A 12369-nucleotide genomic window follows, 5' to 3' on the forward strand; every position below is an offset into this window, starting at 1 on the left:
AGAAGGCCTGTTCCAGGAAGGAGCTAATACCATGAGATAACTATGGTATAATGTAAAACCGGTGGCCTAGAAAGGCACCAGCAAGCCCATTTTTGTCAAAATCTTGTTTCTCAGGTCACATTGTCTATAGAGGGCCCAGTGAACACTTGTTTAACAAACATTTGCTTTTCTGTCTCCATGTAAATTGCCTTCCTCCCGCTCTGAAGTCCCCAACCACTGCCCCAACGTCCTCTTTTTTGTCTTTAGCTGAAGATGGTATTTAAGGCCGTCACTTCAGCCATTCTGGCGAGTTACCCAGTTTTCCTGGGCTTCTCCTAAGTATACAAAACTGTCAGGGGAAGAGGAAGAATCTCCCTCTGCCCTTTTCCTTAAGGTTCTTATGGCTGGCCAAATAATCAACAAGACATGTTAGCAGGAGAAAATAATACCAAGTTTAATAACATGTATACATGGGAGAAACTCAGAAATGAGCAACTCGTCCCTCTGTCTAAGCTGCTTGCTTAAGTATTGCAGCTAAAGGCGAGGAGCGTGTTGGGGGCAGGTAGTGGCCTGGGACTTCAGAGGGCAGGAAGACAATTCTTTTCAGGGTCATCTATAGATAATGTGGTCAGGGAGAGACAGAGTTTTTGATAAAAGAGGCTTGGTGCCTTTTCTATTGTAACCTCTATCCTACATTATCTTTACAGCCATCATGATAGAAGATCTGTTCCAGGAAGGAGCCACCATGTCAAATTCTGTAGGCAGTTAGTGGGGGAGGTCAAATGTCCTTCAGAGAAAACAATCAAGGTAAAGAGATATTTTTCAGGGTGGCCAAATCTTGATCTCCCACAATATGTTATTAAACTTTGATTTTCTCCTGTTATTCTCTCTTGTCAATTTAATTCTTAGACCAGCCAGAAGGACCTAGTGGGTAGAGGGATTGTCTTGCTCCCCTGCAGTTGGGTGACTTGGACAGGATAAAACTTCACTATCTGCACACTGCTGGCTCCTGGACTACTGCAGCTGCGAGATCCTGGACCCCTGACAAGAGGTAGCAGGAGGTGAGGGTTCTTACCATGTCAGTCTCCTGGATCTCTGCCTCAGGGTCCAGTGGCAGTGAGAGTGGTGAGTTTTTTCCTTTTCTACATTTAGATTAGCAGGAGAAAATATTGGTAAAGATAGCTTCTTGGAGTCAGCAACTCTGGGAAATTTGGCTTGAGTACTCATTGGTTTATTGATCCTTCTCCTCCCAGAGATGGTCACCATTTTGCCTTGTCTCTGTCTTTTGTGTCATTTGTCATAAAAAGGAAAAACCATAGTGCAGGATGCAGGCATAGACCCCAAAGCCTGTTGCCTGGGCCGGCCTGCAGTAAACTTCACTGTGGGTTAATATGCACAGGGGTGAAAGTTGTTGTTAAGGGACACCTTGGAAGCCAAAAGGCCACAAAATTGTTGGGCACAGGTTGAGTATTTAAGAGCCGTTAGGGCACTCAATACCTCAAGAAGACTCTTGTGATAGCATAAGTCGTTCACAGAATTAGGTAGATGACACAGGTCACTTGCCAACCTTAAGAATATTTCAGTGCAACAAGGCATTCCATAAAACAACATACAATCCCCAATCCTGCGGAACATCCCTCTTAGGTATTGGTTTGGCTCTAAGAGACCCAAGTCTTAGCTGAAGCTGTTAATGTGCACAGAAGATGAGCACAAATTCTATGTTTTGAGGTCTTAGCTTTGTGACCTCTCTGTTCTCTGCCATCCAGAGGGTGCACATACTGGCGTGCATCTTGGCAGCCAGTCAAATAGACTGGGGTTCCAAGATGCACTCTCTTTGTCCAGCTGTGTCAGCTCCCAGGGGAGTTTGTCATAAGGGGTCCCAGTCTATAAGAAACCTTTGTCTTCTCAAAGGTTCATTGCTTGTTATTCCTGGAAAAATTCAATTCCCGTAGCACCTGCCAGCGTCACAGATTAGCAGGTTTGTGACTAGAGGCATCCGTGTTCCCCTGGGAGACCGGAGACACTGTTTTCACTACATCCTCCTTACCATCTGTGCGACGAAGGCCTCTGCTTTCTTAGACTATTTTTGGGAGTGAACGTTCTGGATCTTGTGAAGGCTGCTTCTTTTGAACTCTCTTTTGGGGACACCTCCTAAGTCCATAGTTATGCCGTAAAAGGCTTATTGGTTTCAGTTGCCATTAAGATCCCACTTGTCAATGGCCAGACGATGGATCCCTTAAGTTGGAAAAACTTCTAAGTTGGAAACATTTTTAGAGAGCTCTTTTTATAAACAGCTGTTTTATTGGTACCTATGAAAAGACCAAATTAAAAGAAAATACAAAGAAATAACGATTAGCCTTAAGAACTTAATCAAATTGGGGTTCAGCTTCCCCTCATCGTCTTACAAATGCTAATGAAAGCATTAGGTTAATTAATAAGAGAATAAAAGAAGCCTGGGGGGAAATCAAGGGACTTTTCTCAATAAGATGGAAATTTTTAAAAGGGTTTTTAGAAAATAAGGTAAATAAAGCAAACATTCAAAGAGGAGGAAACAAAGAGGAAACAGAAAGGGAAAAGTCACAGGACTCACCCCTGCAGGACGAGACTCTTTAGATGGTTGTTTTAAAAAGTGGGATGAATAAAACAGACATTAGTGGGGTTAAAAAACGGTTTTAATACAGCCCTGCCTAAGGTTGGGCCAGTCAAGGGGAAACCCTACTGGCACCCCCAACATTAAAGGGCTGCAACCAAGTCTGTTCTACTTGCCCCAGTTTGGAGAAATTTAAAAAGTTGGAAGGCAGAGATCATGATGAGAAACCTCACCAACAGTCGCTTAGGGTACCAGTGAGGCCTGTTAATCATGTTAAAGACTAACAGAAGGGCCGGAGTCCCTGGGCTCGACCTCTCCCTGGGGACTAAAAACCTTTTGCACAGGAAGGGATAAAATAACTAGGAGATGGAGAAATTTCCGGGACTCCTTGAGGTGGGAACCCCACGAGTTGTGGTACCAAAACCTCTTGGTGGGACTCTGAGTCAGGCTACAATTAGATTGAGAAAATGTAAAAGTGTAAAGGTTGATGAGGTTATAAACATTGGAATGTTTGAGCTAGTATCACATGAAGAGGTTATGTCAACTTTGCCTGAGTGTTTTTTGGAAATAAATGTTATGTCTGGCCAGGAACGCTTCCCCTACCCAACACCATAAGACCAAGGCTTATTGATGAAGTTATAATGGAAGCTATGGTTAGAGAGGTATAAGAGTTGGTGAAATTAAGATAAAAATTTGTAGGAAAAGTGGTATATTTAAACAGGTTTTATGTGAAGTGATTGCATCTCTTTTGCCTGATTGTAGTATAGATTATATTGTGGGGATAGACTTTGTGTCTCACTGGGAAACGTGTCCCCTGCCTGACATTGTAAAACAGAACATACAAATCTATCCAGGCAATGTTAATTAAACATGCTAAAGGGAGTCAATAGGGTTGCCTGTGCCCACAGTGTGAGATGGAAACTAGAGGCTAATATTCGAAGGGAGACTAATAGAAAAGATAACAGACCCCCCAGGCAAATTGGTCTAGCGTTGAATTGTGCACTCAGGTAGGTGGCCTCTGTTAACCACTTTGTGCAGACTTTTTAAAGGTGTGGTATATTGTCCTGAAGTTTTAGAACATAAAAATCTCTTCATTTACCTCTTAGTTAAAAATCTCCCTGACGTAAAGAAGCAAATTAAAGAAAATGTGGTTGGATGAGCGCATCAGCCTTTTGATATCATTCAGGCTTCAACCCAAGTATTTGAGAAATTGATAGAACTATCTTTGTCTTACAAAAAGGGAGAGGAAATATTTGGAAATTTAACAACAACAACAAAAAGAAAATCTTAAATGTCTTCTCCATAAATATTAGTAAAAAGATTTAGCAGGTGAACTTAACTGTTTCCAATTGCTAAAATGAAATTTGGATCCAACTATTCTCTTATAAACTAGTGAGTTTTGTATTGTACCTGATTCATAGCAAAAATTTAACACAAGATATAAGGCCTCTGTCTGTGTCTGCCTGTGTGTTATGTATGTCTGTATGTATATGTTGTAAATGTGAGATATTTTTCTACCTCCAGATAGTATGGCCAAAATTAAGAGCTCTATTTAATTGGCTTAAAGTAAGCACTTATATACATTATTTCTAAATGTAATAAAAACTAACCCAAATGTTTTTCAGGTTAACATGATATAAAATAATCTTTGATAAGTAAAAACTTATTTAAGTTTGTTGGTTTGGTTGAAATAGACGTGTCCTCAGAGTTATCAGCATTGGAGAGGATGCAGCCTGGGTTTCCTGGTCAAAAAAGCTCATGTTATCTTTGTTACAAATTTGTCAGCAAAAATAATAACTTAGAATGATAGCTAATTTTGTCTAATGTCTCATGAAGTTTTCATCGATAATCTAAACATAATTGTTGAGAACAAATGATTTAGATAGATGTAAGTGAGAGAAAAGTTTATAGATAAACTTTTAACAACAATTATATTTTATGGCGTGTGTATTTAAAATAACTTCCAAAATCTCTTTGGTAACTTGAAACTTTGAAGTTTTGCTAGGATAAATTAAATGATTGAAAATTCATTGACTATCTAGATCATTTTCAAATAGGATAAAATACTGAAACATTAATTGCTAAACAAGTCTACATTTATCTACTTTTATTACAGAGAAGCTAAAAAATATTTAGGGCTATTAATAAATATGTCTTGTAAAGAAGGCATAATAAATGGAGATATTTTTGTTTGTTAAGAAAGGTAGAGAAGGTTTGTGGAAGAAGAACTCTGAAAAAAGAGTTTTGTGCATGGTCAAGTTGGCTAAGATTGAAATGAATTTAATTAAGTAAATGAGTTTTAATGTCAAATGTAACCTGGTGCAAAATTAGAATTTGGTTTTCTCTCTCTTAAAAGGATAATTTTCTTCAACTTTTAGTCTGCCCTTGATAAAGAGATTAAAAAGGTTTTTCTTGGGGCTGGCTTGGTGGTGCAGAGGTTAAGTGCCTGCGCTCGCTCCACTTTGGCGGCCTGAAGGTTCATGTGTTCGGATCCCGGGTGAGCACTGATGCACCGCTTATCAAGCCGTGCTGTGGTGGCATCCCATATAAAGTAGAGAAAGATGGGCATGGATGTTAGTCCAGGGCCAATCTTCCTCGGCAAAAAGAGGAGGATTGGCATTGGATGTTAGCTCAGGGCTGATCTTCCTCACAAAAAGAAACAAACTAAAAATAAAAACAACAACAACAAAAGGTTTGTCTTTACCTTTGAGTAAGTCTACTTAAAAGGCAGAAATTCTATGTTTTGTCAAAATAATTTCCTGTGTTCAAAAAGCTGAAGTCTCTCTATTAAGAGAGCTAAGGTTTTTTTTTTTTTAACTGTTTAACTCTTTATGTTAAATGGATAACGAAGCATTGTTTCACAGTGACCTATGATCCCATTGAAATTTTTTATAAACTTCCCCAAAATTCAAATCTTAAATAAAGTCTTTCTTTTGACCTGAATGTAATTTTAGGAATTTTATCAGGTCCCTGGGACTTCTCAAAAAATTTGTTCTCTCTTCCCATAGAGAGGGAGATATTAAACTAATTAGGCTTATTTGGCATGTTAAATCGCATGAGAAGCATTGTCAAATAAATGATGATAAGTCTTCCTAGGATATATTGTGTGGGTAAATGTTATTAATATGTGTTTTAAAAATTATACAACATTCCTAAAATTCTGACCTGTCCTGTTTATCAGTCATAATTCTAGTTATCTTAAAATGCTATATGTCACAGAAATAACTGAATTTCTTTGTCAACTGCCATTTTTAAGTCTTTTGTCATTTACAGACAGTTATTGTTTTACTCTGATGCTTTTGCAAATATATTTCATCTTCAGAGAGATTCATGGAAAGAACTCTGACATTTACTCTAGAATACAGGTTTCTGATAAACTTTCAGATCATAAAATTGAACTGGCTAAGAAATTACAGAACTCTAGTGGAGAAACTGATGACTTCATGAAACTGCTAGCAAAAGATCAAGATCAAGAATTGATTACATGGGGCTGAATGAACTGATGAGGATGATTATAATTTTTATGACTTTTGTTTGAAATATTGCTGAATTTTTAATGTTTTTCCATATTTAAGGAAAACTTTTCCTCTTTTCACTTAAGCTAACTATGACTTATAACAATTTGGTAAATTATACCTTTGTAAGCAAAATTGAAACATTTATCTTTCTCTCCCTACCTGATCCCTCTAGAATTTGGAAACTCTCAATGAGTGAATTTCTTATTTTCATGGCAATATAGTTATTTTCATAAGTTCAATAAGAATCTCTTCTCTTTATAACAGGATACAATGGGAAACATAGGTTATATTACCAAGGCTTTGACTGGAATATCATATTTGAGAGAGACATACATAAACTCAGATATGACCAAACAGCTTTGAGGAACAAAGGTTGACTTTATGAAACCACTAAAACCCCTTGGAAACATTGGCCTCATACATTGCTTACAGGGCTCCCAGCAAGCTTACCAAGTGAGTAAAGAATATCACTTCCTGGCGGGTGCAAAGAACCGCAGGATATTTTGGGAACCTCGGGAAGAGAGGGATTCACCCAAATCTGTAGGTATTGCAGGCAGAGTCTGGTGACAAGTCCTTGGCTTGGCTTTCCTGGCCTCAAGAGATCTATAAAGTTCAATCTGAGGTTCCTTATAAAAAGCTCCAGCAGGGGCTGGCCCGGTGGTGTAGCGGTTAAGTGCATGTGCTCTGCTGTCGCGGCCCGGGGTTCGGATCCCAGGTGTGCACCAAGGCACTGCTTGTCAGGCCATGGTGTGGCAGCATCCCATATAAAGTGGAGGAAGATGGGCATGTATGTTAGCCTATGGCCAGTCTTCCTCAGCAAAAAAAAAGAAAAAGAGGGGGGTTGGTGACAGATGTTAGCTCAGGGCTGATCTTCCTCATAATAAATAAATAAATAAATAAATAAATAAATAAATAAATAAATAAATAAATAAATAAAATATATAAATAAAATGTTTAACAAAAAAGAAAAGAAAAGAAAACAAAAGCTCCAGCAAAGCAAATTTAAAAGAGCCTATATGATCAATCAGTACTCTTGCATTACTTATGTAATTAATTGGCCCAAGTTTATTGAAACCAGACTTATTTTTGCAAACCAATTAGTCTTAATTTGGCTATCTTTTGATAAAAATGAGGGTGATTTTAGAAAGAAAAATTATGCTTCAGTAGAAACTATACTATACATACTTGTGCATATTAGATTCTACTTCTGTTAATTGTCTTTGAGGCTTTTTTTTCTATCTGTAAACTGGACTGGATTCTGATTTCTTCTAGTTTTCTCGAGTGTCTTATTACAAATCTCCAAACTAATGTTTTCAATATTTTCCATCCTTTTCATTTGGAATCATTGAGAACTGAAACCACTCTTCCTAAAGCCCTGCACACTGAAGCTGAGCAACTTGATATAAACTTGAGAGACATCACTGTGGTAGCATGCCTGCTGCTGTGTAAGCCACCCAAAAAGATACCTGAACACCTGATGACATCATCAGAGACTTTTCAAACTGCAAAAGATGCTTCAACCCTGACATCTAGAAATCTTCATGACTGGCTGTCCCCTGGGCTCAGAAACTGGGATATAATTTGATCCAACCATTAACCTTGTTTTTCTTTTTGTTTCCGTAGAAATGCTTCTTATTAAATACCTGATTGCTTGCTTATACAATATAGGCCTAACTTTGGGAGCCCACCTGCATCACTGCCTCCTGAAATGAATTTAACTGGACTGACCTGTCGCCAGGACTAAGAGACATGTTCAATGAGATGGAACAATCTACAAACTCAGCTTCTGGACCATGAAGTTTCTTAAAGTTTCAAAGGTGGGACTGTGAGGGATCATAATTTGCCACCCCAAAATGTGTCTCTTTTCCTTGATTATTTTTGAGAACAAAAGACTCTGAAAGAAGCTTTGACCTTCCCCCTAACTGCCTAAAAGAAGGCCTGTTATGGGAAGGAGCTATCACCATATAACTGTAGTATAATATGAATTAGGTGTGGTAGACAAGGAGAAGCCTAGCAAGGTCCATTTAAGCAAAGTCCTCCCCATGTCCTATTGTCTTCTTAAGGAATGGCAAACATTTGTTTACCAAACATTTGCTTTTCCAACTCCATGTGAATTGCCTTCCTTCCAGTTGAAGCCCCAAACCACTATCCCCAACATCCTCCTTTGTCTTTAGCTGAAGATGGTATTTAAGGTGGTAGCTTTGGCCATTTTGGTGAGTTATTCCATTTTCCTGGGTTTCTCTCATGTATACATGTTATTAAACTTTGTTCACTTTTTTCCTGTTGTTCTTTCTCATGTCAATTTAATTGTTAGACCAGCCAGAAGACCCTAGAGGGTAGAGAAATAGTTCTTCCTCCCCTACACATGTAATATCTCAGGCTTTGTTCTCCATCATCTACCTGCATCCTCAGGCCTCCACCCCAACTCCTGGGCCCCACCTTCCACTCTTTCTCCTCCCAGCCCCTGGTCTTCGCCACCTCCAAGCATAATGGGCTCTGAGGACAGGGGAATCCTAGACACTGTTAAAAAACAAAATTCAACTTAGTACAATTTCAAAATCTTCTTGGCTTTATTCCACAATTAATGAGTTGGGCAGCAACCTGTCCAGCAGACAGAAAGGAGCTCTGAAGAGCTGTACAAAATGAGAGACATTCATAGGCAGAAGGTGTGGGACAAGGAAGTTACTAGCAGAGTGGATTGCTCCTGTCAAGGTCACCTTGTCCAGGGGACAGCAGGGGTCTCAGGCTGACTGCCTCACTGGTGCTGACCAGGAAATTCCAGACTGACTGGTTAGGATCACAGTCCTGGGAGAGGCTGAGACTGCACTGGGGTTAGGTGCTAAGTCTCACTTTGCTGACGTGGGGCTTAGCGCAAGTGACTCCGTTTTGGGCCTGTTGTCTCTTTGTAAACAACATCTTAGGGACTGTTGGTCTCAGATCAACAACTAAATCAGGTTTCTGGACCCAATTCCCATTTGTCAGGGGGAAGGGGAAATTCCCACACAACACCAAACAATTCTCAGACACCAGCTGGGTGTCCTCCATTCGACTCAGTTCTGACACTGTCTGTCTGGGTGGCGTCAGATCGCACAGGTAAAGGCCTCCATCCTACAAGCCTGCCTTCCCCCCAGCTTCAGACCCCAGTCACAAGTCCAGGTTGTCACCTGGGCTTCTGATCCACCGGCTATGAATCAGAGGTTCCCACAACCCCCTCCTCGGGTTCGATTAATTTGCTTGAGTGGCTCACAGAACTCAGAAACATTTTGCTCACTGGATCACCGGTTTATTGTAAAAGGATGTAACTCAGGAACAGCCAGATGGACGAGTGCAAGGGGCAAGGTGTGGGGAAAGAGCGAGGAGCCTCCACGCCCTCCTGGGGTGCCTCACTCCCCGAATCTCCACGTGTTCACCAGCCCCATCCTTGTGGGTTTCTTCTCATGGGCACAGTTGATTAAATCATCGCCACTGGCAACCCGTGGCCCCTCACCCCTCCCCAGAGATGGGGGGTGTAGTGGGGGAGGCTGAAAGTTCCAGCCCTCTAACCACATGGTCGGTTCTCCTGCAACAGCCCCATCCTGGGGGGGGGGGTCCAAAAGTCACCTCATTAACATGACCAAAGACACCTTTCTGCTCTCATCACAGGAAATTCCAAGGGTTTTAGGAGCTCTGTGCCAGAAGTGTGATGAAGACCAAATATGTTTTTTATTATAAATCACAGTATCACAATATCTCGACATGCAAAGCATGATCCTGGCCCCTCTTTCATGTGGGGCACATGGGGGCCAAGGAATCAGGGGGCTCCAGGCTCACTCAAACTCTCAGGGGGGCCCCTGGCCCCCCCAGCAGGCAGTCCCCACCCCTGGATGTGAGCTGGAATAGAAATAAATGGTTGTTGGCACATCCTCACATTGGGCCTGTCCACACAAATAACCAAACACCATTCTATAGATGAGAGAAATAAGGTGAGTTTACCTGAGCCAGAGCGAGGATTATAACCTGGGAAGGCCTTGGAAAGTGTTCCGGAGAAGCACATATTCTGTACAGGTGGTCCTGACCCTGTGTCATCCAGCACTGCTTCCCACGCCGGTCCCTCTGCTCACGCCTGGGGCTGCGGGAGGAGCCCCTTGGGGTCAGAGGATGGAGAAGGAAGAATTCTCAGCCTGGTTCTCCATGGGTCGGCTCAGTGTTCAGGAGAAAGCTGGGCACAGATGGGGCCTGCACTCCAGCCCCCTCAGGGGTGGCCTGAGCACTCCTGGGAGGGAAAGGTCCCCACGGGCAGCTGCAGCAGGGCCTAGGCCGTCCTCTTTGTGTAGGGAGAAGTGGACACTGACAGAAGACACATGGAGACCTGGACGGGGAGAGGCCAGTGGCCGGCAGGGCAAAGAGTGGAAGGTGGGGCACAGGGGCTAGGATGGAGGCATCAGGACGCAGGTGGAGGATGGGACACAAAGCCTGAGATATTACATGTTACTTTCAGGATAAATCCAGATTCCATGGCCTGGCAAACGTCCTGTAGCAGAGGAGTTCAACTTCCAGGAATTTGTGAGTGGATTCTGAACACAGCTGTGATTAAAATTAAGTCCTGGAGACTATCAATCACTGATGTTACATAAGACAAAAGTCCTCATTACTCAAAACACACCACTTGGCAAGCGTTTCACCACGTTTTCCTGTTCCTCTGCATCCAGGTTGTTTCTGTCTCCTTGACCAGCCACGTGGTGAGAAGCTGCACCTGGGTGGCTGCTGCCCATCGCCTCCCTCCAGGAGCAGGACGTCATGTTGGCCTGAACGGCCCACAGGGGCAGTGTGTCCCACAGACACTGGCAAGGGCAGCCCATCAGGACTTTGAACAGCAGCAGCCCACCCGGGCCTGCAGGCGCCCTCCCCACCCCTCACGGACCTCCCCCCACACCAGGCTCCAGGGGCAGTTCTCTCCCTCCAATGCCCCTTACTGCCCATGTGTGGAGCGTCAGCTCAGTCAGGCAGGACAGCCTTCTGGGTCAGTGTGGGCGCAGCAGGAACACAGAACCACACTAGGTATTTCCACAGGGAGGATCTGACACAGGAACGGGTGGCAGGAACACCTGTCTCGGGGAGCCCCGGGCTGGCAACTGCAGGAAGCAGCTGACACCCTTGAGGGGAACCCAGGGAAGGGGCTGAAATGATCAGAACCTGGAGACCTGGAGGAGGTCCAAGGGCAGGAGACCCAGACCTCTGGGTGGTGTGGGAGCCACTGGGGCAGCTGGAGGCTGGTCTGGGAGCCTTGACCCAACGGGGCCAGCAGGTGAAGGCGACAGCTCCTAACAGGACAGTGCAGGCCTGGCCATCGGCCTCCTACAGCCTGGTCCTGAGGTGAGGACCGCAGACAACAACAAGAACAACCTGATCCTTCAGTCTTAAATGGAGCTGTGTCCTGGCTACTGAGCTGACCTGACCCTCTCCCGGAGAAGGGGGCACAGGCCCTCCAGCTGAGGAGCCATTCTGCCAACGCTGGAGCTTCATCCTGTCGCCACCCCAACAACACCCATGGGAAATGATGGGGGACAGGAAGGAGGAGGGGGGTGGAGTTGCACAGAGATCCTGGCCCTGTGCTCTGGAGCTCCTGCCAAATGCCCCCGAGTCGTCCTGTCTCCCCCCACAGCCGCCTCCTCACCTCACGGAGCGCCCAGTGTTCTTGTTCCCGGGGGTACTCTGGCGAGAGGGCCTGGAAGGCTCCTCGGGGGCAGGCCGCATAGCTGCTGGGTCCTGACTTGCAACCAGGAAACACCCAACCCCACCTGGAGCACGGACTCAGAGCCAGGAAAGGACAGCGGATTTCAGAGAGGGGGCTTGTGACAGCCTAGGTGTGGGCTCTGGGGGCGGGGGACGCCCTCTGGGCCTGGAGTGTGGAGTCTGAATGAGGGCCTGGTGGGGCCTTGCCTGGGGACAGTGGGGGGCTGCAGCAGGGTTGGGGCTGGGTGGGGGAGAGGGTGGGTGACTTCCAGGCTGGGGAAAAGTCCCCAGGGCCCACCCACTCCCCTAAATGAGAAAGTGGGTCAGCAGGACCAGGACCAGACCTGAGTGCCTGGGAAAGGAAGCGTCCCCTCAGACCACAGCCCTTCCTCCCACCCCGCCCCAGAGTAACTTGACATTCAGTCATTTGTTCCGCCCTCCTGGTGCTCAGCCAATTCACCAATTTACAAAACACCAGGAAATAGAAATTTCTGAGAAATCAAAAGTACCCTGGAGAGGGAGGGCCCCCAGAGCAACGGACCCACAGCTGCTCAGGTCTCTGCATCGGTA

The sequence above is a fragment of the Diceros bicornis genome, chromosome 31 (genome assembly GCF_020826845.1).
Source record: "Diceros bicornis minor isolate mBicDic1 chromosome 31, mDicBic1.mat.cur, whole genome shotgun sequence".
Classification (NCBI taxonomy): Eukaryota; Metazoa; Chordata; class Mammalia; order Perissodactyla; family Rhinocerotidae; genus Diceros; species Diceros bicornis.